Source organism: Rhincodon typus, chromosome 3 (genome assembly GCF_021869965.1).
Source record: "Rhincodon typus isolate 14 chromosome 3, sRhiTyp1.1, whole genome shotgun sequence".
Classification (NCBI taxonomy): domain Eukaryota; kingdom Metazoa; phylum Chordata; class Chondrichthyes; order Orectolobiformes; family Rhincodontidae; genus Rhincodon; species Rhincodon typus.
In genome coordinates, this window is record NC_063334.1 from 73,591,537 (window position 1) to 73,618,304 (window position 26,768).

At 39.0% G+C, this 26,768-nt stretch overlaps 1 long non-coding RNA gene across 1 annotated transcript; it reads left to right on the forward strand.

Annotated features, from left to right (window-relative positions):
• The first annotated feature begins 72 nt into the window (after positions 1-72).
• Positions 73-26,576, forward strand: LOC109929760. Its single transcript, XR_002260605.2, has 5 exons — positions 73-367; positions 742-812; positions 14,360-14,471; positions 15,552-15,634; positions 24,368-26,576. It is a non-coding gene; the product is annotated as an uncharacterized LOC109929760 (long non-coding RNA).
• Positions 26,577-26,768: the final 192 nt, after the last annotated feature.

Sequence of the window (26,768 nt, forward strand, 5' to 3'; positions counted from 1 at the left end):
TTGAGCGGCGGCTTCGCGGGTTGTTCGTCGCTGATTGGTTGCCAGTCCCAGACAGGGGGACTTTGAGTTGATTATTCATGCAGAGTAAGCAGTCTAGCTTTGCAGCAGCACCACTACCAACGCTGGATGTTTGGATTAACGCCAGCAAGCTACAGAATTAGCTCATTGTTCCATACACTCCAACTACGGGCACTGGGGTAGACAGTAAACCAGCTTTTTTGGGAGCTTTTCAAGCGCTGACTGTACTTCATTTTTTGGAGTGCAGTAATCATTGCCTTTACGGAAAAAAAAATGCTCCCTATTTGGGGAGCTACATTGCAGATCTCTATGTAGGGTAGAAGGTGGAGCGGGGCAGAGGGCTTTGTCTGTAAGTATTGCACCGTGAAGCAATCTCTTCTGCAGTTCAGCTTTTAAAAACGTTATTTTTATTTAAGAATATAGATTTTGCGTTGGACCAGCTCGTTCTGTAGTGGTAAGCGCTGTGTTGAGCCATCCTTGTTAGCGTTCTTTTGTTCTTTCTGTCTTAGAAGCTTAGTCCGACTTAGTTGTCTTTCAACCATTGCAGATTTAGAACGTGGTTTTATGTTGGTTAGTTGTACAGTTAGGTTGCCTTAAATTACATCTTTCTTTTGGTATTGCAGATATTAAGCTCATGAAATTAACAATTTTGTTTGAAAGGATCTCTGTTATATACATTGTAAATAATTATATATAAAACTATGCATGTTCTTTCCCTTATAGTTTGTTCCCCTTTAGGAACTGGGGAGACCTGCCTGCAGTCCCGCCTCTGCCAACAAAACATGCAGATAGGGGTAAGGATTGATCGTCTCAAACAGAAATGTGTAGGTTATGATTTAGAGGGTTCATGGTTAATGAATGTCAAACAAGTAACATATCTGTATATAAACTGCTGCAAATTAAAATCGATGATTATTCATCTTCTTGGGAAAATGGCTGCTTTTATAATTGTTCACCAATGATAATTTATATATATGGGTCTGCAGTTTTTGGTTTATTTTATCCAAACTCCTTTAGAATGTGATCTTATTTCAGATGAGGAACTTAATACATCTATTAATTTTCATTTTCTGGAACTAGAAATTTTTATATTATAGTTTTGAGAACCAACATTTTTAACGAAAGTATATCACTATATTTTTCCAAATACATTGACCCATTAGGTTTTTTTTAGTAATTTCATCCATGTATGTATTGAACAAAATATTATGAATTTTGGGCCTTAGAATGATTTGAATTCCTGTTTTTACTCAGTAAAGGCTTTATTGTTGTTATATTTTTTTTTATATTTAAAATTTCAGAAAGTATACATCATAGAAACAGGTCATTCAGTTCAAATAGTCTGTCTTGGAATTTATACCCAACACTAGTCTCCTCCCATTCAATTTATCCATATCTCAACATTTCAGCATAGCTTGCCAAATGCCAATGATCAGGTTCTCGGTTATATTTAAAATTATTAAAGTAGTACTTTTTTGTTTCTTGGTAATTTTTTCATTGAGTTTTTGTATTCATTCTTAATTCTGTTGGTTTTGAATAATCAGTATAGAATTAAATTGTTTTTAAACTTCCAACTTGTAAGGTGTAAATCAAGGCTTATGGTTAATAATGCTTTTAGTAAACAAAAAGTTAACTATTAAAGTAATTACTCCATAGTAAATAGCTCTTGATTGATGTCTTTCACAAATTCTGAATTATTGGAGCACAAAAGCTGTAATCATTTCCTCCTTTTGTTAATCAGAATGAATTGTGAATGCAACAATCTTAAAGCATCTTTGATGGAATAAAGCCTTCCAAGGGGCATCCGAGTGTTATTTTAGTTTATGATTTGATATAAGGTGACCAATAATTAATTCACATGTAGGTTTTAAGAAATATTTTAAAGATATTTTAGGAGGGAATCCCAAAGTTAGGAGTCTTGGCAGATGAAAGCATGAAGACATGCTTATTAACAAAAGCTGTAATCTGAGTTAATTTATTCATGAGATGTTGGTGTCGATGATTGGGCCAGCATTTATTGTCCATCCCTAGTTGCCCTTGAGAAGGTGCTGTTGGGCTGCCTCCTTTTACTGCTACTGTCCATTTGCTATAAGTACACCCACAATGTCATTAGGGAGGGAGTTCCAGAATTTTGATCTTGCAATACTAAAGGAGCAGCAATAAGTCATGATGGTGAGTGGATTGGAGGGAAATGGGAAGGTGGTAGAGTTTTCATGTATTTGCTGCCCTTGTTGTTCAAGATGGTTCTGGTCATGGGTTTACCAATCTAAGCAGTTTTTTTACTCTTAAAACATACAGTCTCTCTTGAAGTGAACCATAATTTTCTTAAATTAAGTTTCCATCCAGATAAGGTAACTGATGTCCTAGATCATATTCACTCTACCAAAAAGACACATGGAACCAGAGATAACTGGAAGTTGATGCTAGATGGTGATGATTTGAATTTACTACATCCTACTTTGTATGCTACATTTGCTGACAGCCAAAATAGAAATTTTAATTGGAGTCAATATAGATCAACGACAAAGTTATAGGTGAGTGGGACCTGGTACAGGATAGAATATTTGAGCAGTGTTAAATGATGTAGGAGTTCAAGAGATTGGCCAGGAGCACATTAGAGTTTCTGCATCTGGTAGTGAGTAACAAAGGCACAAATGACGGTTTGAGCAACCAGATTGAAATGAGTGAGTAGGGGAGGGTGTTGGGCAAGCATTGCTGTAGGACAAGTGGGTGGCCTAGGGTAGGGATGTTATGCAATGAGAGATTCATCTTGGGATTATATAAGATACTGTGGTTGCCAGTATCTGCTCCTGTCTACAATTGTGACTGGTCAGAGATGAAATCAATGGTGAAGACAAAGGATTTGTGCAGAGGCCAAACATAGTGGTTTCAGTCTTTCCAGTGCTTATCATGATTGGAGATATTCAGACATGATGTGGAGGGAAGTCTTGTGGTAGATTTGGTCAACCACTATACATTCAAAAACTTGCATATGAGCATGTTGGAGAGTAAAGAGGTTAGATATGGGGTTGTAGTTTTCAGGAACAGAGGTGCTGTTCGTCTAAATAAAGAGGTGATGGTGGTTTTGAAAGAGGGAGTGACTTAATTTTGACACATGGGTCAGGAGGGTAGGTTGGGTAATCAGCACTTTATTAGGCATGGTGTCAAGGTGGCACCAGTTGGATCTTCTGGATTAGATGAATTGGAAAAGCCATAAGTGAAATTGGAGCAAACTAAGAGAAACAAAGATGCAGGGCTAAGACAGGTAGTAGCTGGAATTGAAAGTTTGACATGATGGGAAAGTGAGTGCTGCATGTGGTGATGGTGGAGTAATGTAGCAATGGCAGATGAAAAAATGGTCCAAATGTTAATGACAAAGAAGCCCTTGAGCATCTTGCAGGTGATCAGGGTGAAGAAGGCAGGAGTGATGACTGGTAGTGTTAGCAATAGGTAGTAATGCTTGATGTGGCTGACCAGAGTAATAATGGGTGACTAAACTAAGTCTGTGCTAGATATGCTTATATCTTATGAATTGGAATTAAAAGAACTTCTGCCAGTGGAATGATATTTAGTCGAATAGCCTAAATGCAGTGCCCTGTGTGTTAATGGTGTAATCTCTTAGGAAAGTGTGTTAACTATTGAGAGAATGTAACTTAAAAAGTTTTCTTAAAACTGATTCTTAGTTCCTGTTTGCCAAGCGCTGCAATGTAAATAATGAAATAATAAGATTTAAAACTAATCTCATTAAGGGATTGTACACTGTTTGGTATTTTCAGGATATTCCACCAGGTGCTCTGGTTTCCTCTCACAGTCCAAAGATGTGCAGGTTAGGCAGATTGGCCATGCTAAATTGCCCATAGTGTCCAAGGATGTACAGGCTGGGTGGATTAGCCATGGGAAATGCGGGTTTACGGGGATAGGGTGGGGGGCCTGGATCTGGGTGGGATGCTGTTTGGAGGCTTGGTGTAGACTCGATGGGCCAAAACAGTGTCTTTCCACACTATAGGGATTCTATGATTCTATGACTGTTAGGTTTCTGAACAGATGATTCTTGTCTTAATTTTGAAACAGTTTGAAAAAGACATATTCTTCCTCAGTCAGACCTGATGCGAACAGCTTCACCTCTTGGAGTAATGATCATTGATGTTCTTTCATGTAAAGCTAAAGTCAACTCTTTGATTAAACTGCCGTTATAAACAAAATGGGAGTTTAGATAAACCATTTTTTCTTGCTTCTACCTATGTAGGCAAATATACCCTTTCATGACCGTTGTTACATATAGACCTGTTGAGCTTATCCAGCAACTTGTTTTTGTTCCTGATTTACAGCATCTGCAGTTCTTTCGGTTTTTGTTCCCATTGACCTCTAAACACTTTCAGGACAAACATGGATTCTCTACATTCCTCTTGTGTTTTAATAGAATCCCTACAGTGTGGAAACAGGCCATTTGGCCCAATAAGTCCACACCGACCCTCGGAGCATCCCACCTAATCTAGGCGTCCCTGAACACCAGAGGCAATTTAGCATGGCCAATCCACCTAGTGTGCACATCTTTGGACTCTAGGAGGAAACCAGAGCAGCCGGAGGAAACCCATGCAGACACAGGGAGAATGTGCAAGCTCCACACAGACAGTTGCCTGCGGATGGATTGGACCTGGGTCCCTGGCGCTGTGAGGCAGCAGTGCTAACTACTGAGGCACCGTGCCGTCCTTCTAAGTTACTTGGGTCATTTTTCCCCAAACCTTACTTTTTAAGAGTTTGCTGAACTAGCAGCACACTTTATACAAGCTTGATTCTGTCACTGACTCCCTGTATCATAGGACACCTTGTTGGTGGGCAACAGTCCAACTTTTTTGTCTGTTCTACTGCTACTTCTAATGATGTTCACACCAAGCGCTACTCCAAGGCTATAACCTCTCATGAAAATACATGTATCAACAAACTGTATGCACCTCATTTCTGGGTTTTAAGGTTTCTGATCAATGAAACCTAATTTTCAGGGCTGTTTGATGCCACCTGCTGCTTTGATGTCAAAGGCAGTTACTCTCACATCCTCTTTTGAATTCAACTGTTCTGTGCATCTTTAAGCAAAGGTCAGGAGCTGAATGGCCCTGGTGGAACCCAAACTGAGTTTTAGTGAGCAGGTTATTGCTGAGTAAGTGTCATCTAGTAGCACTGTCAAAGACACTTTCCATCATTTGACTAATAATTGAGATAAACTGATTTGGTGGCAATTGGCTGGATTGGATTTGACCTGCTTTGTGAACAGGACATATATGGATAATTTTTCACATTGTTGGTTAGGTGCTAACATTTGTATTTTTACTAGAACCACTTGACTAGGGATCAGTTAATTTTGGAGCATGTGTTCAGTATGACAGCTGGGATATTGTTAGATTTCATAGTCTTTGCTATGACCAGTGCCTTCAGCCGTTTCACAATATCACATTGAGGAAATTGAACTGGCTGAAGACTGGTGTCTGGAGACCTTCAAGAGGAAGCTGAGTTAGATCTTCCACTTCAATATCCTCTCCCATAATTGAGGATGTTTGTGGAATCCCCCGCCAATCATGACTGGATGTGGAAAGAGTGCAGAGTTTTGATGTGATCTATTAATTGTGCATCACTTACTGGATCACTTGGTGTCAGGTAGCTCAGTTGGCAGGACAGCTGGTTCGTTATGCCAATAGCATGGGTTCAAATCCTGTACTGGCTGAGGTAACCATGAAAGTTTTTAACCTCATCCCTCTCCTGAGGTCTGGTGACCCTCAGGGTAAACTCAGCACCCACCATCCCTCTCTAATGAGAGAGCAGCCGATGGTCAACTAGGACTATGGTGACCTTTCCGTTTTACTTACTCCATGACATACTGGTTTTGCTGTTTGACACGTGTACGATGTTGTTGTAGCTTTATGGTGTATGCACCTCATTTCTGGGTATAGTTGGTGCTGTTACTGACATGCTTCCCTGCACTTCACCTATAACACATAGCTAGGCTTAGACTCCTGCCTTGATGATTCCATGGCAGACCATGAAAGTGCATATTATGTTGAATATGATTCTGCTGCCATTAGTGGCCAATATCACCTCCTGGGTGTCCCTTTTTGGGCTTCTAGACTTGTCCTGAATCTATTCCATTCACAGAGTGGTAATGCTACACGTTGAGAAGGTTCAGAAGAGATCTACCAAGAAATTGCCAGGTATGGAAAGTTTCAGTTATAAAAAAAATGGCTGGATAGGCTGGGTCTTTCTTTTACTGGAGCTTAGGAGGTTGAGAGGTGACCTGAATCAATGGTAGTTGTCTTTTCCCTAGGATGGTGGAGTTTCAAGACTGGGGGCACATTTTTCAGGTGAGAAGAGAGAGAGATTTTATAAAAGGCATGAGGGGCAGTTTTTTTACACAGTGGGTGATTTGCGAGTGGAATGAACTTCCAGAGGAAGTGGTGGATGTGGGTACAGTTATAACATTTAAGAGACATTTGGATAATGAAATGTGCATGAATAGGAAAGGTTTGGAGGGATGTGGCCAGGACCAGGCTGGTGGGTCTTGTCTAGTTTGGGATTAGGTTCGGCATGGGCTGGTTGGACCATAGGGTCTGTTTCAGTGCTGTATGACTCTGTCTTTGTTGTGCCCTCTCCTCCCAATACTGTCATGGACAGATACATCTGAGGCAGGTACATTGGTGAGGATGAGGTTAAGTAGCTTTTACTTTCATATTGGTTCTGTTACTGTCTGCCATGTTGATAAGTGCTTTGGGATTCTGCCAGTTCAGTCAGTGGTGATGTTACTAAGCCATTGAAGTTCCATGCCCAGAGTACATTCCCTTGGTACTCTCAATATTCTTTACAGTTGGAGACTCGGTCAGGAAGTGATAGGCTGAGACCAGTGGCTAGATTGGGAGGAAAATCTGAAGCCAGTTCAAGTAAAGTGGCTGCGAATGGACCGGACACAAACTATACAAATCCCATTTTCTTTAAATGTGGAATGGAGCACTTTTGTTCCTTCTGCCTCAACATTGAGGTGATTATATTTCATAAGTATATCCTGTTAGTAACAAATGGACCAATGACATGGCTTTCTTTGTGCAACTTGTGACCTGAGGGCAAACCAATGCACAAGACAATATTTTTGCATATGCAACAGCTTAAAGCCTGTTTTGGGTATGATCGTTGCAAGGCAATTTGATTACAGTGCACTTCCAGTTGGAAATGTATACATGCATTCTACTTTCCGTTTGGTGAATAGAGTAGCCTGTTTCGTCCCTGAAAAACAGGTGCTGTGCAGTTGAACAGGATTATGAATTACTTGTAGATTGTTAGCGGAGATCATACTCCCTTGAAGACAGTGTGTATGGTACTTAACAAGTAAACTATATTTTGTACAAATTCAAAAGAAACTTATTGCCTTCTGAAAGAAAAATAGAAAATTTATTCAAACATCTGGCCAGCTGACCATCTTTGTAAACCAGATTGATGAATTCCATCTGAATGTTCACTACCACCTGCAGCCTGAAGCCAATACCCATGGTGCTTGAATGTATTGGATAGATTCATGTCTGTGCTTGTACTTATCCTTGGATGACCTCAGAAGCTGACAGGCAGCCCTTTGAAAGGAGTGGTGCGTTTAAAAAAAAGTACATTCTTCATGGCCTCCACAGGAATGAGGATAGGCTAAATATGATATGTTGCACAACATTCTTTTATGTGACTGCATTTGTACTGGAAAAATAATAATCTTTATCGGATTATGATTATTTTTTAATAAGTATGTGAAGAAGCTTGGTTTTTCTGAAATGGTAGAAGGCTTTATTAGTGTGACTTGAAGTTTTTGATTTCTTTTAGCCTCCAATCAATGTCCAACAAATAGTCACTTTAAAATTTATTATTCATTTACATGTCCCCAAATTGCAAGCTACTAAATGTCACAAATTTACTAAAATAAAACGTTTATTTAAGGACTGATTAATCCACACTTTTATGTAAAATCAGCAAAGTTTGCACTGAAACCACAGAACTTAACTTGTTATAAGAAGCAGTAGATCATCTTATTTCGTACTGGCAGTGAACTGGATTCATGTTATTGCTAAATTGCCTATTTGAAACACATGAATTGACAGCAGAGAAATTGTAGCAAAATTCTTCTGTACATTTAATGTTCATATTTTTAAGCACATGGAGCCAAAAGGAGGATGTGATGGCCCAGTGGTATTAAATATCTTTATGCGATTATTAATCCAGGGACCCAGATAAATGTTCTGAGGCCCTGCGTTTGAATCTAGGGTGGAATTTGAATTCAATAAAATCTAAAATTAAGATGTCTAATGATGACAGTGAAACCATTGTTGTTTGTTGGGAAAAACCCATCTGTTTCACTAAAGGGAAGGATATTGCCATCCTTACCTGGTCTGGCCTACATGTAATTCCAGACCCCAGTGATGTGGTTAACTCTTAACTGCCATTTGGGTATTTGGGCAAAAGCAATAAATGCTGGCCTGGCTAGCACTGCCCACATCCCATGAATGAATAATAAAAAAAGTAATAGAAACAGATCCATTTATTACAAATTTCCAAATATTCCTGATTTTAAAAAGAATGTGAAAAGATTTATAGACCTCTAGCATTAACATGTGTACAAATGTAATCACAGATGGCTTTAATTTACATATAGATTAGACAAACCAAACCAGCAATGATGATTATAGCAATGATTTGTTTTATTTGTTCCTGGAATGTGGTGTCACTGGCTAGGTCAGCATTTATTTCCCATCCCTCGTTGTCCAGAGGTAATTAAGAGTCAACCACGTTGCTGTGTCACATGTAGACCAGACCAGGTAATGAAAGAAGATTTTCTTCCCTAAAGGACATTAGTGAAACAGATGGGTTTTTATCACAGTCAACAATAATTACATGGTTGCTATTTGGCTAGCTTTTTATTCCAGATTTTTATTGAATTCAGTTTTCATTATTTGTGTTTATTGTGGGATTTGAACCCTTTTCTTGGGGCTCTGGATTACTAGTCCAGTAACATTACCACTACTTCACTGCCTTCCAAATTGTGGAGGAGAATTTGTTGGTGTGTGTGTATATAATGTATATATATTTTTATATACCAATATGTTGATGAGCCAACCAAAGAACAGGTTATCCGAGACTGGGTACTGTGCATTGAGAGAGAATTAATTAACAATCTTGTGAATGGTGCCTTGGGGAAAAGAGCCTTGATAGAATTCTTCATTAAGGTGGAGAGTGAAATAACCAAATCTGAAACTAGGGCCCTGAATCTAAATAAAGGGAACTAGGAGGGTTTGAGGTGTGAACTTGCTATGATAAGTTGGGGAATGTTACCTGAAAGGATGGTGGTGGATTGGCAATGATTAATATTTAATATTTAAAGAACATGTGCATGAATTGCAACAATTATTCTTTCTTGTCTGGCACAAAAGTGAAAGTGGAAGGGTGGTTCACCCATGTCTTAGAAAAGAAATTAGTGATAATATTAGATCCAAAGGGAGACATATTAAATTGCCAGAGAAAAATACAGCAAGCCTAAGGACGGGGAGCAATTTAGAATTCAGCAGAAGGGGACAATAAGTTTGATCAAGAGGGGCAACATGGAGTATGAGGGTAACAATGCAGAGAGGATAAAAACTTGTATAAACATGCAAAGAAAGAATCCTAGTTAAAGCCAAATGTAGGTCACTCACAGTCAGAAGCTGGGGAAATTATAATGGGGAACAAATAAAATGGCAAAAGAATAGAGTAAGTACTCTGGTTCTGTATTCACAAAGAAGCTCCCAGAAATGTTAAGGAGCTAAAGGTCTAGTGAAGATGGAATTGAATGATAACAGTATTAGTAAGAAAATAGTGCTGGGGAAATTAATGGTGTTAAAAGCTGAAAAATCAGCAGGGCTTGATAATTTGCATGGGGAGGCGATGGCCTTGTGGTATTATCGTTGGACTGGACTGTTAATCCAGAGATCCAGATAATGTTCTGGGGATCCAGGTTCGAATACGGCCATGGCAGGTGGTGGAATTTGAATTCAAAAAATATCCTGAATTAAGAGTCTAATGATGACTGTGAGTCCTTTGTCAAATGTCAGGGAAAACCCATCTGGTTCACTAATGTCCTTTAGGGAAGGAAACTACCATCCTTACCTGGTCTGGCCTACGTGTGACTCCAGACCCACAGCAATGTGGTTGACTCTTAACTGCCTTCTGGGCAATTAGGGATGGACAATAAATGCTGCCTGGCCAGCGACACCCTGAATGAATAAAGGATTCTAGAATACTAAAGAAAGTGGCCCTGGAAATATTGGATGCATTGCTAGTCATCTTCTAAAATGTTATTGATTCTGGAGCAGTTCCTATTGACTGATGGGTAACAAATCTAACCCCACTGTTTGAAATTGGTGGAGAGACAAAACACCATTGTAAACCAGTTAGCCTAACATCAGTAATGGGGAAAATGCTAGAAGCTGTTCTAAGAAATCATGAGAATAGAACATTTGGAGAGCATTATAGAATTTGACAAACCCAGCCCAGCCCAATATCGGTTTATGAAAGGCAAATCATGCTTAACTAATCTACTGGAGTCTTTTGAGGATGAACCTGGTGGACTAGATAAGGCAGAATTAGTTGATGTGGTGAATTTGGCGAATACAAAAACTGGGCAGGGTTGTGAGGAGGATGCAAGGAGGCTTTCAGGTGATTTAGACAAGTTGAGTGAGTGGGTGAACAATGCCAGATGCAGTACGATGTGGCTAACTGTGAAGTTGTACACGTTGGTGTGAAAAACAGAAAGGAAGAGTATTATTTAAGTGGTGATATATTGGGAAGTGTGGATGTACAAACAAATATAGTGCCCTTGAACATTAGTCGATGAAAATAGACAGGCAGGCACAGCAAGTAATTTGGAAGACAGGTGGTATATTGGTCTTCATTGAAGTGGGGATGTCTTAACTGCAGTTATACAGGGTTTTAGTAAGACCACACCAGAAATATTGTGTGAAGCTTTGATCTCCCTACCTAGAAAAGACTATATTTGCCGTAGTGGGAGTGCAGCAGAGGTTCACTAGGTTGATACCAGGGACGGCAAGATGTTTTATATGTGGAGAGATTGGTTCGACTAAGCCTGTATTCACTAGAGTTTAAAAGGATGAGAGGAGATCTGTTTGAACTGTATAAAATTCTAACAGGGCTGGACAGACTAGATGCAAGGAGCTTGTTTTCTTTCTTGTGGAGTCTAGAACCAGGAGTTAGTGTCAGAATATGGTGTAGCCCATTTAGGACTGAGATGAGCAAAGATTTCTTCATTCAAAGGTCAGTGAATCTTTGAAGGCTGTGGAGCCAAATCAGTGAATATACACAAAAACAGGTACACGTTTAGATTTTAAAACAACAAGGGGTATGGGGTGAAAGTGGTAATTTGGCATTAAGATAGAGCATCAGCCATGATCATATTGGAATGGTAGAGCAGGCTTGAAGAGCTGAATGATTTACTCCTCCATGTTTCTATTTTTTTGAACTGATTAAAAGAGCAGAGACCCTGAAATGGTTAAAAAAAACTTAAATAGAAAATAATATTTTTACCTCCAATGTTAACTCCTCTCCATTACATTACAGGAAAGGGTCAGGAAGTGTAAAAATGAAAAATCACAGATCACAACCCAACACACGGCATATATGCCTGTCGCCATTTTAGAATGATGGTTTACATGGTGTTTGTGTGCTGCGGTGTGGAAGCCGGAGTGTATTACAATATTTAAGTCAGGCACTTACAATTTAGTTGTGAGCCTGACCCTCAGCATGCAACTGGTTAATCATTCCTTATTATATGTGACTGGAGCACCTAAAGTTCCAATGAGCCTCTTTCTTTTCTGCCAAAGTTGCCTTGACTCTGGCTACGTCCTCAATATACAGATAACAGTAAATTTCTGTTGTTCCCTGGTAGTTTTCTTATTAGGAATGCAGATGGTGTTGTGGTAATATTACTGAGCTAATAATCCAGCAGTCTTAACTAATGTTGTAGGGACTGGATACTCACATTCCACATTCACAGGTTTTGGCACCTGACATGTGCCAGCCTGTAAACTCTCACAGCACTCCTCTGAATCCACGTACTGGTCACTTCTCTACTTCAGTGCTTCACCTCCGGCTGCACCAGTAATCTCCATTGTAATGCTGCAGCAATATCTAAAAGTTTCTGCTATTAAATCTGCTATTGTGATTGCTCTTCAAGTCTTCATTGTGCCCACCTACAGTGCTAACCCAAATATGGCACCATGAACCTAGCTCTGGTTGCATTCTCCAGATGGACTATCACTTTCTTCGGTATTCAAACCTGACTACAGGTTAGTGAGCACAGCGATGCCCATGTCCCACAGATGAATAGAAAATAAAACATCCATGCACATACTACCAAAGAAGCTCTCAACCTTTCAGATGCATCAGCTGGTATTCAAGCTGTATGCTTTGTAGCTTGAGCTGCTATAACTGAGAAATTTCCTTGTATTTGGTTATCCAGGATACAGGAAGCATGGTGGAGTTCTCACATCCCACATGAGAGTGGGACTGCTGTTCCTCAATTAAACGATAAACCTTATTCATACTAATAAACATTCTACTAATAATTAACTACTTTATACTAATAAACCTTTCCACTTAAAAATCAAAGAAAAGACTCAGGTTTTTATTACGCATTCTTGGAATGTGGGCATCACTGGCTGAGCCAGTATTTATTGCATGTCCTTGGTTGCCCTAGAGAAGGTGATTGTGAGCTGCTGCAGTCCATGTGCTGTAGGTAGACCCACACTGCTGTGAAGGAGGCAGTTCCAGAATATTAATGGAGGATGGGACTGGTTTGGATGGAGGAGTTGAACTGAAAGGCCTGTTTCCGTGCTGTGCAATTCTTTGAATGGCAATTTTAAAAATGTTATTTCCAAGTCAGGACAGTGTATGGCTTGGAGAGAAAACTGCAAGTGATGGTATTACATGTATGTGCTGCCCATTGTTATTTTAGGTGGTGGAAGTTGCAAGTTTGGAAGGTGCTGTCGAAGTTCCTTACTTCGCTTCTATTCATATTATTAAAACATGGGGAACCAGTGCAATGTTTTTAATATTCCAGCTGCTTAGAGTCATTCCTGAGAATAATCAGCAGCAGTGCTCATTAATCAATCCACCTTTTTTGTTTGTTTGATTTTTCTTTCTCCACTTTTTTTAGCCAAACTCAGGAGCACCCCCACAACACTGTTGCTTCATCTCTCTTTCCCTCTCTTTTTATCTCACTCAGTTTATCTTTTGCCCATTGTTCCAATGTTTACTATTGTTGCTCCCAACTCTCTCTCTATTAACAGGAACTCACCTCATGGCTTACTTATGATGTCACGGTTTGATTCTTCTCCTCCATTTTATAGATCCCTCTCTGCTTCACAGTAATCTCTCCCAGTCTGGCCATAGTGATCCCTCTCTGCTTCGCAGTGATCTCTCCCTCTCTGCTGCACAGTGATCTTTGGGTGGCATTTCTGCTGGTAGCATGCAGCCAGCAGGCCCCCTCTGGAATGCCACCCAGTTGAGGATGTCGGCTCATGTCGCAGCCCAGGTGCTGCCAGTCCTCAGCAGTGCCACCTTTAGTGGTGGTGAGTACTGGGGCTGCACACGAAGAATGAAGAAGCCTCACTGGTTTCATTAGGAATCTCTTGGGGAGCCAGAGCGAGGTGTGTAACCCTGGGCATTTGGGAGGAGGGTTGTTATAGCGACTGCCACGACTTAAATGTGGGACAGCCATTGTCTCCAAGGTCCTTTTTGTAGATCTTGGAGGGCGAAAGAACTAGGTCCCCCTCCCCAAGAACCTCCAGGAGTGGGAAGTGAATCATTATTGGGTCATTAAGTGATTTGGTTAACTCCCTGTGAGCTACTATGGCAGGAAGATGCTGTCTTTTTAAATCACTATTGAGCACAGCTTTGAATGCAAATTTTAAAAACCAAATGTACATGTTGGTATCAATTTTCAAGATTTGATCTTGCCTCTCCATGAAAACTGGCCACGCCTAAATTGTGCAACAATAATAAATAAATAAATGTACTGTCACCTTTTCAGTCATGTTGTAAAGCCACCTTTAAACTTAGTATATTTGGATAATCCTGTATAAAACCAGACAGTTTGGTGTAAAATGACTGCAAGTTATACCCAGTGATATTATTGAAGTCCTGGAATTCTATTCCTGTAATCTCTTTTTCCGTATGAAATGTGTCTTGATGCAGCAGTACTGTTTTTCTCTACTATGCTCTACTTTTTACTCCATCTAACAAAATGCCAACATTCTTCATGCCTTTACTTCCTTAGTGCTCCCCTGATATCATCCAGGCCTGGAGTAAATTTTAGAATTACATCAGTGAAGTTTGCTGCAGAAAACTGGCTGCTGTAGCAATATTCTGGAATGAATCCTTATGGAACAGTAATATACCTTTTCTCATCTCAAGATTAACTACTGTACTGAGATAAGTGTTGCATGCTTAACTTCTTCAATGTAAAAAGAATCAGCTGATATTTTCTTTGGACAGCAAGTTGCTTTTGTGTAACTTTTTGCAGATGTTGCATTTCTTCCACGTGTTGTTTTGGTGCTATGCCAGTTGTTTAGACAACCGTCCTTACAACAAATTGCAAAATATTTGATAAAACGCCTTTGCAGCTAATTTAAAATATCCTCAATTTTACAGCTGATTGTGTAGAAAGTGTCATTCCTTAAAGAAATTTTGAGTACACTGTGTATAAATTTTAAGCTTATTAAATTGACTCCATCACAATAAGTTTCACAAAATGAGAAGTTGATTTTTGTTTAACATTGTGGCATCAGGGTGACACCAGGTAACTTGGAAAAGAGGTGTTTTATGAACTTGACCTTTGTTTCTAAAAGTATGTAAATACTCGAAGCCTTTGTACTTGGTGCTAGAGGACAAGCTTGAGATTTTTTTGTAGCCTCTGCTTGTTGCAACTACCAGCTTAAACATCATGTTATTTATTGACTTATTTTCTATTGTAAAGGCCTTTTTTTTTTGTAGTTAACTGAATTGTTGATAACTACATTAAAAAAATTTGGCTGCCAATTCCTTTGTGACACTGTCCAGAGATGTAACTCAAAAAAAAGTGTAAAATGCTTAATGCATCATTTGGAGTCCTTAAAACCATTGGTAGATTGCAGTTGTTCTTGATTTTTTACGACAAGTTTTTAATGTTTTACCTTAGGTTTGAAATACTGTTCCTTCATAGAACCATGTCCCTGCTTTTACTTTCTCACTGCATTCATGTTTCTTACAATTCTAAATGTTTAAGCAGACCATGCAAAGTTCCAAAGCCTTATGTTTCTTAACATCTCCAATTGTGTGTGTTGTCACAGCCACTAATATTTGCCTGTGGTGTCTGGTATGATACATACCCGTTCTTTACAGCCATGTAAAATGGATTACATTTAGCTTTTTGCTATCATTTTGACATTAGCTTAAGAAAACAATATGTTTGTCTGCTTTTTTTTTGAAAGGCCTGGCAAAGCTTTGACCTGGTGTTTCCCATGTTACCTCAAGACTGCTGAAGACCAGTGCCAAGGATGGAAGCCTTCCTTCAGTAAGAGATTTAATTATGAGCATAATATGTTGTAGCTGTCACCTACTTGGAGGCACCATTGATTTTACTCAAAGTGATTTATTCACATGCTGCCAAACAAGGCGTGGCTCCAAAGCTAACAAACCTTGGCCTGGACACTGGTGCACAGACCCACAGACTAAATAAGTGCATTAAAAAAAAAGTCCTTCAGCACCTGGGTTCTATTTACTGATCTCCCATTTCAGTTAGTGGTCAAGTTCACTTTATTGAAACAGTCTAATTGGCCAACCAATTATCTAATCATTTGGGTCATCAGTTAATACATTTGGCAGTGGTAACAGTCAATAATATTAATAGTACATAAAATAGAAAGCTGCCTTCTTACTTCTGCTTGTTGAGTTGCTAGTTCAGAAATTTAGTGGTCCCCTTAATTCACGGGGGTTTATTTCAACAGTAACACTGAAGATACTAAGGTTAGATGTCTTGAGTTTGCATAGTGGGAGTGAATTTCCAGGGAAGTTCATCACTTGTCAGCTGTAGATTTTGCTGCACGAGTTTCCAGCCTGTGAGATAAGACAAAGTAGACATTGCTAATGCTATTTTATCAAACTCACCCTCTGCCATTATAGCAGGTGATCAAGAAAACACGTATGGATTTCATTCTCAATATTTTTAATGCAGCACTTCACAGAGGTATAAGGGGAAAATGCCTGTTGAGCCTAGAATATTATGTTAGGACAAGTGACCAAAGAATGTCTGCTATTGTGCTGAAGCAACAAAAAAAACATTGCTGTGCAGCTTCTAAATATCTGTAAAATGCATATGACACAGAGGGAGTCACAGCTAGTTCAGGAAAGTTCTTGACTATTCTGTACGTGAAATGTATGCAGTTAAGGAGATGTATCTTCCAGATGGATCTTTGTTTAACAACTGATCTTTGTCTTGCATTGAGAATTAGTACAGTACCGTTGAAATGAGCTCTACTTCCTTTGTTTCTGAGTAATCAATGGTCTCTAACCATATGGGATTTTAAACCCTTTTTACAATGGAAAATGTTCAAGAAAAAACTGTTTTTGCAGCTGGAAAGAACTGCACAGCACAATGCCTTTTGGATGTCATCCCAGATTTTAGCCTGCCTCTCACAACATGATTTTGAGCTGTAAATTAGCCTCAAACCCAAGATCTCTCTTCCATACACTAGATGATTATTAAATTAGGCATATTTTCACTGTACTCTTTGTAACTACTCAAGCAGTTTTTGTCATGAGATGATCAGAAGACAGAAGTTGAAGAAGAGCGAAACATTTCTGGTATATGAAAGTTTTCAAATGCAGTTTTTGAAAAGCAGAATATTTGCAAATTAGTTCCAAAAATTATTGTCTATTTTCTGTTCTGCTTGTTTCTGTCCCTCAAAAGTGATTAAAATGCTGAATAATATTGGGTGTTAGAGAGGATGTGATGAGGCACCAAATGCACCTAGGACATTTGGAATATTTGAAACTGAGAGTGAAGTTGTTGCCTCATAAATATTTCACAACTTAAAAGATGAAATTTGATGCTAAGGCTTTGCACTAAACTACTTGTCGTATTACAACATTCTAGCTGTTCAAGTGTAGAGGAAGATGGTCAGCAACGCAGAGAGGTGCCTTTGGGCTAATTTCCTGGGGCTACTCCACTCGCCGATATATAAACCATCAAAATGTTACAATAATATTATCAGTGTATCTGGCAGAGAGGTCTTAGTGGCATGAGGAGTAGAGAAGTATGTAGAATTTCTGTCGGAACACTATCATTTAAGTTAATAAAAAAATGCAGTGGCAAAAATGTGAAGTTCTATTCTTTCCTTTGTTGTCACTGGATTATATCTTCTCAGTTCAAACTTTGACAGTAAGGTTGAGAACCAGGAGGTAGAATTGTAAAGTAATTTGCAAAACTCATAAAGGCCACATGAAGAAAATCCATTTTTTATATAGTAAGCAGTTCCAATCAGGGATGCACTGCCTGAAAGGATGGTGTAAACAGAGTTAGCCTATGGTTACAGGAAGGAAATTACGTAATCACCTGAAAGAGAATGAAAATTGCAAGGCTGTTGGGTAGGGGGTGTTAGGACCAGCTAAATTGTCCTTTCAGAAAGCCATTATGGACTCAACAAAAATGGCCTCTTCTCGTTCTGTGATTCTATTCTATGATCTATGTCATGAGCTACTAGAGAAGTAAAGACTTCTTTTTGAAGTATTATTTTACTCCTTGTGTTTTTCATTCATGTATTTATCTCGAGACTTCTCTAGTGAAGGTGAGATACCTGTCTGTAATGAACAGTCAGTTGTCTGTCTCCAGGCCAGCAGGAAATTTCACCTCTCTGGAAATGGGAAAGAAAAGGAGAGAAGTAAGAGTTAGGTCATAGAAACAGGGAGTAGGAGCAAGAGTAGGCCAATCTGCTCTTTGAGCCTGCTCCACCATTCAGTGTGATCATGGTTGATCATCCATCGGAGTACCAAGTAAACCACATCCACTGGTTCCCCCTTACCAACTCACCTAGTTACATCCTTGAAAAATTCCAGTAGATTTTTCAAATGCTTTGCTATTAAATCTTTTATAATTAGGCTCTAGCATTTTCCCTACTACTGATGTCAGGCTATAATATCCAATTTTCTCTGTACCTTATTTAAGTAGTGTGGTTACATTAGCCACCCTCCAATCCAAAGGAACTGATCCAGAGTCTATAGAATGATGACCACCAATGCATCCACTGTTTCTCAGCCTACTTCCTTACTTACTCTAGGATGTAGGTTATTGAGCCCTGGGGATTTTTCTACCTTCAATCTCATCAACTTCCTCAGCACCTTTTCCATACTAATACTGACTTCGTTCACTTCCTGTGTCTCATGAGACCCTGTGTTCACCAACATTTTTGGGACATTATTTATGTCCTCCTTTGTGAAGACAAAACCAAAATATGTATTTAAGTGGTCTACTATCTGTTTGTTCCCCCTTATAACATCCCCTGTTTCTCATTGTAAAGGAAGTACCTTTGCCTTCACGCATCCTTTTCACTTCATATACTTGTAGAAGCTTTTACAATCAGTTTGCATGTTCCCCGCAAATTTACTCTCATACTTTATTTCACCCTCTTATTAAATCCCTTTGTTCTCTGGAAATGGCCCCAGTCAAAGGCAGTGAAGCAAAAGGCTTAAGCCATTTCAAATAACTAGTTGGCAAACCAAACTGAACATTCATTTACTAAATATTCTTGTCTCAGTGCAAACTGCAGCAGATCATCAGAAAACATGGAGAAATGTTCTGCTAGAAACATCACAGGCTTAATAAATTGTAAATGAACAGGAGATCAAAGGGCTGTTCCATTTGGGATTTTGTTGATTTTGCATTTCCTGATATTCAACTCCTGCCAGCATTTGAGCTCCATGTTTAAAGTGAATTAACATGGCAACTATCATTTCAAACTTCTTGTACACCTTTGTGTTCAAGTGGTGCCAGAAGAAACTACTTCATTCTCTCCCTCCATTAGTAAGAATTCATACAGAGAATTAGAATGTTGCAACAGCAAGACAGCAGTTGATAATTACGGTCTGGTCTATAGATCCAAACCATTTTCCTTAGCCAGTTCTCCTCTTGTACCCTTGAAATTGGCATTGTTTAAATTTAAGATTCTTGTCTCTGATTGGAATATGTTCGAAAATTCATGTGAAATTCTGTGGTATAATCATTATCTTCCTGCAGATCATTTAATGGGACATAACTAATTATTCCTGCCTCGTTACACAATAATAGATTTATCTTCAAATAGTTTTATAAAATTGCTTCAGAAACTGTCCCTCAAATGTTATACAAAATTAATTCTCGACCTTTCTTGTCAATTTGGTTATCTCAGTCCATGTGAATATTAAAGTGCCCACAATGAGTACATTGCCTCTGTTACAAGCTGACAAGGATATGAACTTATCTGAAACTCAGCAGTTCATTGCTCTCCCTCCAATATGAGTATGGAGGTGGGTTAAGGGTGGAAACCCTGCCATTTTTCTGTTTCTACTCTGATTTAAGTCTGGAATAGGAAGGCTTGTAGATGGCATTTCCACCCTGATATCAGATGATAACTTACCTACTTAAATGCCTTTTTCTACAATTGCTACTATTCAACATAATGGATTTGCTTACAGGCTCCTAGGGGTTGGGGAGAGCCCTCATTCAAGAACACTGAGTTCCTGATTTGAGAAATCTGCCAATGGGCCACCTTCCTACTTCCCTCAACCAACGGCTTTGTCTCTGTGACACCACCTCCACCCGTACTCAATGATCATGGGCTTCCGATGGATCCATTACTAACAACCATCATCATTCCCCCAGTACTGTTACCTGCGATGAAGAGCTGCTGGCTTCTGATTAGCCAATAGTTTCCTGGGCCAGGATTTCGCAGCTGAGGTCCTTGATCCCAGCAAAAATCTGTCAGATCTCCAGCCTGGATCAATTACCTAAATTAAATAAAAACCTGATGAAGTTTGAGCAATTTCTGAGCATGTCCTAAATCCAGTATGTATTTCATAGTCTTGAGGTACAATGGGATTTCCTTCTTGGAGCCAGAATCTTTTGAGCCTGAGTTTCATCCCAGGAGATGGGGACCAATGAGGGTGTTTTCACATTACATCCAAACAGGTTGAATATTAACAGACATTGAGAGTGGGTGAGATTCCTGGTCAGTCATGTGAGAGAAAGTAAGTTGGAGCCTCTTCCACCACCATCCAGACTACAACATACATGCATGCTTGCATGTTGCCACAGCAACGCTGACTCCGTAAGTGAACTGTAATGTACCACCACCACCACCACATTGGAGTCATTTTGCCAACTGTTGAAGTATTTTTTTGTTAAATCCAGAGCTACTGTTGCTTTTAGCAATTGGTTTCTCTGCTGCATGTTTTTAACAATTGAAAATGGAATCAGCGTTTTACATTGTTTAATGCAAACGTTCTTTTTGACTTTGAGAAGGGCTATTCCAATACTGTGGCAAGACTGGAACCCTGATTGGAGTGGAATCATGGAATCTTGGAAAACTTGGGCATGAATTTGGGAGAAAACCACACATTCCAAGAACTTTGGCGAGAAGTGGGAGGTTCATGATTCAGTTATAACTTCCAAGGACATAAGGGCCAAGAGTGGGTATTTAAAGAGACGGATAATGGCAGGAGACAATACCCGATGAGAGAAACCCGTTAAAAAAATCAGCTAACATGGAGCCCAGGAAAGGTTTGGTTGGAAAACAGATTGAGGGAGCTGGATCTTGTGGATGTGATGAGTTCGGAGACAATAAAGAAGAGACGAAATAGAATTTGAATTAGAACTCGGGCAGATGAGGGTTATAAAGGCACAATGAGGTTGGGAAGGGAGGGAAGCAACAGAGGCCATTGAATTGATGGTCTGAATATTTGTGCTAGAGGCCCACTCATTGAGAATGTTCAATACTGAGATCAATAAATTTCTAAATACTAATGACATATGGGATTTCGGGATAGCATAGGAAAATTGCATTGAAGTTTATTGTTTATCAGCATGACCTGGAATAGCAAAGCAGGTTTGAGGGGTTAAATGACCTACTCCTGTTTGTCAATGTTTCTATGCATCACCCCTTGTTAGAGTGGAGGAGACAGTGAACAGTGATTTCAGAGGCAGTTTGTGGTGAAGAGAATGCAGAGTTCCCTTCGCATTCCTGAATGAGCTTTGAATTGTAAGCAGTGATGGAGAGAAGTGCCTGATAATGCTTACATAGTGCAGCCGAGTCTAGTGATGGGTGGTTAAATGAGTTGTCCACCAAAAGTCTGTATTCTGTGGACTTCATGGAGTAGAAATTAGAAGTAAAACACCAAACGACTAGAGAGAGAAAGTAATGGTTTTAAAGAAGAATTTTAATAGTGAATAAATATGAAGAAAGTTTTAGTTATGTGTGCATTTCTTTTATGAGGACAGCATTCTTTCTGTGCTGTTTGTAAAAGAATTAACCATTTTAATCCCACTTTTATGCTCTTTGTCCATGGTCCTGTAGCCTAAAGCGCCTCATATGCATAAAATAAATGCTTCCAAGGGCTTCTATTCTCTATCATTTGTAGAGGTAGTGAATTCTGGACCCCAAACATTCTCTGGATGAAGAAAATTTGCCTCAACTCCCCTTTGAAACTTCTCACAGCTATGCTAAATCTATGTTTCCTGGTTGACCTCTCTTGCTCAGTCCTTCCTATCCACTCTATTTGGGTCCCTCATAATTTTAAAATCCCAATTAGTGCATTAACATCTTTCCTGCAAAGCGATCAGAACTGTATGCTGTACCATTGCTGTGGTCTGGCTACAGTTTTATATAATTTGAGCTTGACCTTCTATACTTTGACTAACAAAGGAATGTGTCCTTTTTGCCTTCATAGCCATTTTATCCACCTGTGCTGCTACCTTCAGTAATCTGTGAACATCTATTCCGTGGTGTCTCTACTCCGAATACACTTCTGACTAAACTACAAATTATTGTGTACTGCCTAGCTTTGTTTGCCAATGATAGAAACATTTAAAATTATGTAAGGATGATCTGTGAAGCTAAGGAATAGATTTTCTAATAGGTGAGGAATCTAATATTGACAGTCTATGGAGAAAAGATTAAACATAAATTATTTAAAACCGATTCAGGGGATACAGTTGTGAGAATGGAATTTACTTCCAGAAACTTATTTCAACCTTCAAGATTAGATTACTCAGATGAAGGAAAGAACAGCAGTTGTGTCTGGAACTGGGTGGGTAAATGTCATTGAGACTATATGATTGTGTAGAGGCTAATCACCACAACAAACTGATTAAGCCTAATGACCTGTTTTTATGTTGCAAATTGATTGTACTTCAAAGTTCTTCACAGCAAAGAAAGTAGTTAGGAAGTGCAGTTGCTGCTTTCAGGTGGGGAAATGTAGAATCTAGTTTTTATGCTACGCTGCCCCAAACAGCGATGTGATAACTGACCTCAGGACCTGGTTTTCATGGTACTGCTCGCAAGAAATTCTGACCACGTCCCCTGTTCTTCTGCAAATGATGCCAAAGATTTTTACTGCCTATCTGAGGGGGAAGACAAGCCTCAGTTCAACTTCTCATCTGAAAGATAACACCTGCAATGGTGCAGTCTCTCCTTTATTATGGATTGAAATGTCTGCCCAGATTATATATTCAATGAATAGTCTTTTGAATGGGACTTGAATCCATGCCTTCCAACTGAGGTATAATTACTACAATTGGTAACAAGGTAATAAAATGAGTGGCATGGTGGCTCAGTGTTTTAGCACTGATGCTTCACAGCACCAGGGACCCAGGCTTGATTCCAGTCTCTGGCAACTGTCTGTATAGAGTTTCCTGTGTCTGTGTGAGTTTCCTCCCACAGTCCAGAGATATGCAGGTTTGGTTGATTGGCCACGCTAAATTACCCATAGTGTCCAGGGATGTGCAGGATAGATGGATTAGCCATGGGAAATGCAAGTTTACAGCGGTAAGGTAGGGGGATGGGTCTGGGTGGGATGTTCTTTGGAGGGGTGGTGTGGACCTGATGGGCCAATTGGTCTGCTTCCACACTGTAAGGATTCTATGATGAAAGCTGAAAGTCACTGCCCCAATTTTTGTTTCTAAGTCAAGTGTACAGAGACAGGATAAACTTTTAAATGGACACCCGCACTGCCCACAGATACTCCGGTAATACTGTGACTGGTCTAAGAATCAAGTTGGGCTATGCAGAAAGCACTGTCACTTTTTATGCCTCTTCATTACTCCTGAACTAACGTAGTGCCCACTTCCCTTCAACCATCATCTACCATGCCAACTTCTCTAATATTCACAAGTACCCATGAACAGAAAAAAGTTTATCAGTTATTAATGTCTAAATTGAAAACTACATGGTATGGAGAAAACACTGATAAAGCATGTTATTTGTTGACAGGTCTTGACAGTTCTTAACTAATTGGACAGTTCAAAGGGCTTTACATGTTTCCCACATAATCTTCTCAACAGTTAACAATCCCAAAAGTGTCCTGTACAGGATAACTTAGTCTCCAAATGGTATCCAAAATTAATGAACAGAGCCAATATTACCTGGTCTAATCTCCATTCAGACACTGGTGACTCCACATTCAGATTTTAATGGATCTGATCAAATTATGATCTTTCAAATGATCGCTTCTGCTCACTTAAATGCCAGTTGTCTCTGTGAAATGCACATGTGTAAACCGTTGACCATCTTGAAAATAAGAATTGTCAGGTTCAGGATTCAGGGTTTCCGATGTCTTCTACCACTTTCACAAAGGTGGTGAGAGTCTTTGTTGTGACAACAATCTGGGATGCTGATTTAAAAGGATTTTTTTCAAACACTCGATGAGGATGCTGAAGTTCACACGGAAAATGCATTTACTGCTGTTCTAATAATTTGTGGCAGCAAATAGCTAAGATTTTAAAAGTTGTGGGGGCAAAGTGGTGTGAAAAGATTCTTGGTGTAAAATTATATTCATCAAAAACCTGCTTGTTTTCAGAATTTTCTTTACTGGCAGTGATTAATTATTGGCTGTTTTGTGCATTTTGTGGAATTAAAGATTCATTCTTTAATTAACGCTATAATTTGCATTTATTCCTTAAGTATAATTTTTGTGGAGTTATTAATGTTCTAATGTAAAAATCTGACTGAAGAACCATGTTACACATACATGTTTATTTATTGTTTTGTTTTTCTTAAAGGGGATGCTTCATGTCACCCATCAGGAAAAAATACTGGCTTCAAGAAGGGGAACAATAAGAGCAAAGTCTTGGGCCTGGCTCCCTCAATGGAGCCAGATTCAGATTTTGCCAAAAGTCAATGGAGTCACTGTATATTCAATCATTATTCTTCCATGTGTGTTGACCTGGTGCCTGAATGTTGCTGAGGTGGCACAGTTTCAGAGTTTGTTTGTGTTTTTTTTTTTAATTTTAGATAAAACAAATTGAGGGGACTCTGAACCTGGCTGATTTGTACCATGGACAATATTACCACAAAACAACAAATATCAGTCTTACTAAACTGGAAACACTAATAAACACACACTGTGAACAACAATGTTTACGACCAATACAGGTGGGCCTTCAGGCCTTTTCGTACCATGCACCACATTGTCTTCCATTACTCCATTGGAAGTGTGCAACCAAAGCATTTCCTCTCTTACACGTGATGTTTTCATTAGACTACAAAGGCTGAGAGTCCCTTGCATTTTCTTTTAATTTTAATGTAATCAGCTTGTTAGTTCATAATGTATGTCTAAAATCTTCACTTGCCTATGTAACCTCATATTTTAGCCATGTAAATTTTATGTATAGAAATACTGTAATAGTATGTAATGCATTGTTTCCTTGTGGTAAGTGATTGAGGTGCTGCCACGGGATATGAGACACTGATGAATGGTGCTATTTTGGATTTTAAATATGCTCCTTGGCAAGGTAGCTCTGATGGATTTTTGTTTTTTTTTTCCCTGTTCTGAGAGGGTATTGATGCTTTTCTGATTGCTTTCATTTTTTGGACTGGATTGACTTGTTTCTGGATGTGCGGTGGCTTTCATATTGATCTGCTAGGCTAGGAGCAGTACCTGTTGACTAAAAAGTTGACTTGCAGCAAACTAGGTGCATGAAAGTGCCTGAGAGAAAAAGGGACAATTGCAGCATTGCAACCTTACCTTTTTAAATTACTTTCTCCCTTTAGGTACTTCTTTCATAGTTTAAGAAATATTTTAAAAATGCATCTTTAAATACTCAGCAGCAGGTTGAGACATTGGTTTATTATTTTGAATTATACCCTTAAAGAGTAAAACATACTAAATATTACTATAAGGCAATCTTAAAATCATTTCTCAAGTTAAATAATTTCTCAACTCAGTGGAAGTAGTGTGGTGGTTAAGGAAATACGTTGGTTGTATCCACAGATTTGTATTCTATGTAATATTACAGTGTTCTGAGGAAGAAGTACTTGCCAATGGAAGACCCTTTCTTCAAAAGCAAATGAATGGTAGCAGAATGCTTTGCCTTAAGCAGGAGATGCAGAACCCAAAACTCTTCTCCCTCAAGGAGTCAGTTCCATTTTATTCCACAATTCAATACATTAGAGCCAACATTTTTCAGATTTATTAGTTCTAAGAGCCAAGCAGATGAACTCTCACTAGTCAGCAGAACAAAATTCCCAGTACCAACCTCCTTTTCATTTTAAATAGGCCCGGCTTTCTTTTTTAGGTAGGCAATTATGGTTTTAAATGACAAGCTCTCACCTTCACAGTTTCAGTAACAATTATGACCACGTTTGTCAACCTAAAGAGAATACTTACGAGCTGAACAGTCAATGCAATTGCCCAGATAGCCCTTTGTTGAAACAAAGGTGGTGTGGTGTCCATTTTATCCCAGATTTGTTTGTTTTCCAAAGAAGCTATCCTTCCTTTTTGCTGGAGAACAAATGGTCTAAATACTCATTGCAAACAGGGGAAAAGTGGGGAGAAAAGGATGTTTGCTATTTTGTGTTTGCTCCCTTTTCAACAAAACCATATAGTACCACCAAGTATGAGGTGCTGCAGTGTTTGATATGGTCTGAAAGCCCACCTTAAGAAATATTTTAATGTCTTCGTAGCTCTTCCTTCCATGCAGGCCTTCCTGCTTGTTCTAAACTATTCCAGTTTCTGACTGTTAAATGCTGATGCATGTATCCATTATTTACTGTGTTTAAATTTGTTTGATTAGAATTTAGTTGTGCAACTGGCGTAGTAGTATTTTAGTGGCACTTTGCAGATGTATAAACATGCTTTATGATAAAGTACGTGTTTTATTGAAAATGTGACCTTCAACTGCTTTATTGTTATACCCCATATACCCAGTGTAACACTATTTTGTGCTTATTTTAGTGGGAATTCTTCAATAAATATTCAACGCAATTCAATATCATTTGAAAAGTGTGTTTATTTATACTACATTTAAAGTTAATGCATATTAAGAATTGGGTAAGATCAAGTTAGTTGTTCTAACTTCTGTCTTAACAGAAAATTAAGCATCTCAAATTCATAATGGGAGAATTGACTCTGGAACTCCGTTCATCCAGGTAAGTGGGGAGTATTCCATCACACTCCTGACT